Genomic DNA, 2,644 nt, shown 5'->3' on the forward strand with positions numbered 1-2,644 from the left:
GGGCTGTGCACTGGGAGGAGGAGCTGCGAGGAGGAGGCGGGTGGAGTTATCCGAAACCTGGGTGGAGACAAACCCACTTGCATCAGTCAAGGCTCTTGCTTGGGAAAAGCTGGAAAAGCATCGCTGGGAAAAGGGGCCTTGGGAAGGCGGCTCTGGGGTGCGCCAGCCCGTGGTGACCCCCTTGTAAACCCCCCGTGCCCCCCCTTTTCTAGTGCAATCCCCCCAGCTGAGACTGGTTTTCAGCCTGGGGGGACTTGTCAAAGGCAAAGTCACCCTGAGAGGGGCTGCAGCAATGGGGTGCAGCCAGGCACCCCCAGGACCCCCCCGGCGGGGCACCCCCAAGACAGGGCAGGGGGCATCTCAGCAGCTGACCCCAGGGTGCTGGGGGGTCCTGGGGTACCCTGAAGGCAGGACCCCCAGCCTGCACAGAACCCAGCAGCACCCCAAACTCTGGGCTCAGGGAACCCAAATACAGAGTCCCAGGTCACCCCAAGCACCACATCCTAGGGGTACCCCAGAACCCCGAGGCATGACAGACACAGAGCCTTGGGGCACCAGAGGACACCCCCACCCCCCCAGTTTTCCCAGCACCAGCTTTGCCCAGTTCTCTCAGCGCTGCCTGTCCTTATTGCCAAGCTCTCCCCTGTAGCAGCTGTGCCCAGTTTTATCCTTTCTCCCAGTTTCCCATGCCCGCTGTGCCCAGTTTGTAACAACACCCCCAATTCTGAGCACCAACTGAGCCCACTTTCCTCTGCCCCTCTTCCCTGCACCAGCTGTTTCCCAGTCACCCACCTCCCAGTGCAAGCCATTCCCAGTCCCGCCAGTACTCAGACATTCTTCCAGCATCTCCAGTTCCCAGCGCAGGCGATTCCCAGTGCTCCCAGCCGCTGGCAGAGCGGGGTGCGGGGTGCCCTTCTTCCCTCGAAGCGCTGCTGAGGCTCGTGACTTCCAGATTTGTCACACGCTTCCTGACACCCCCCAGCGCTACCACGGAGGGGGGGGTTGTCCCTTCCTTGGATTTTGTCCCCCCTGTGCTTTGCACTACAAAGCCAAACCCTCCTGCACAGCTGAGGGAGAACTGGGACCAGCAAGGTGAACGGAGAAGCAACCCTTTGGCACCCCAGAAATGAGGGGCTGAGCCAGGACCGCGGCGGGTGGTGACCATGGGGGGCTCCAGCTTCCTCCTTTGTGAGCTCCTGATTGTAAAATTGGGCTCTGCAGCGAGGAAAGCTGGAAAAGGAGCTGCACCCCGAAGCTGGGGGCACTGGTGAGAGCCTGGGCAGCAGCGCCCACCCCAAAGCCCGACCTGCCCCAGCCACCATCGGGATGGAGAGACTCAAGGCCAAAGGCACGGCCAAATCGCCGCTTCCCGAGGCGCCGCCGGCCCCAGCTCACGCTGCCCGCGCTGCAACGGAGCCCGATTCGTTTCCCAGCTAATTGAAGTGCAGCAAAGCCCCGGGCAGGCCGGGAATGACTCACCCAGCAACCAGAGCAACACACGCAAACACATGCGCGCACACACACGTGCGTGTGCATGCGCGCTTTATGAATGATTAATCCCCGCTCGGCTCACGGCCCCGTGAGTCACTGCTGCCGGCAACCGGTAGCAGGGTGGGGAGAGGGACCACAGCAAAAACCCAGGGTCCAACTTTCAAAAAGCAACAGCCCGATGCCAGGGAGCCGCCCCAGCACCACAGCGGGGGCAGCCCGGGCACAGCCCTCTGGGCATTGCAATGGGGAGAGTTTTGGGGGGGGGGTATTTGGGGTGCTCAGCTCCCCCGGTCTCATTGCACCCCCCTTCTCATCCCTGCTCCAGGGGGGGGGTCCCTCTCTGCATCCAGAGGCACCCTTGGGAGCTGCATGCAGGGGGTGACTGTGCCACCACCCACCCAGTGCTGGTCTCCCTGCCCAGGGCGGGGGGAGTCTACTCTCTTTTACCTTTTGTTCAGTCCTTTTCCTCCTTAGAATTTGCAGCTGAATTCCCCTTTTTCTCCCTCCTTCTGCCTCCTCGCCTGTCCAGGGCTGCCTTTCCTCCCCCGTGTTCCCCCATGGACATATCCCCTTCCCCGGGGGGGGACACACACCACAGCCCTGGGGACCCCAAGGGAGGTGTGAGCACACAGGACCCTGGGGCCTGGCCATGCAGCAGGAGGACATGGACAGGGATGGTGACAGTGGCCCTGGTACCACACTGGGCCGGGCTGGGGACGCTTGGCCCCCCGAGACACCCGTGCTGCAGTCTCGCTGCCGAAGGCGGGGTCTGGCCGATGGCCCCGGCGCGGCGGCTGCCAAGCCGCAGGGCACTGTGGGACGCAAACAGCCTCCTTCCACTCCACAGCTTTGTTTTGTTTTAAAAAGTAACCCCGGAGAGGGAAGGAAAGTGCTTCGTGCCGTTTGCCTCCGGGTGCTCCCCGAGCAAGCGACGTTCACCACGGTCCAGAGCATTCCCTGGGTCAGGGGCAGAAGGGTTAAATCTTCCTTGCCTAAATGTGGGAAAAAGCGGCCAGGGCAAAGGTGGGGAGGGACCAGCTTGGGCAATAGCTAAAAATCACAGCTAAGGGTCATCGGCACAGCCTGTCCCTGCTCTGGCAGCCCTGGGCACCTCCTGGCTCCTTGCTTGTCCCACGGAGCTCCTGCCGTGGCT

This window comes from Strix uralensis, chromosome 32, assembly GCF_047716275.1.
Source record: "Strix uralensis isolate ZFMK-TIS-50842 chromosome 32, bStrUra1, whole genome shotgun sequence".
Taxonomy (NCBI): Eukaryota; Metazoa; Chordata; class Aves; order Strigiformes; family Strigidae; genus Strix; species Strix uralensis.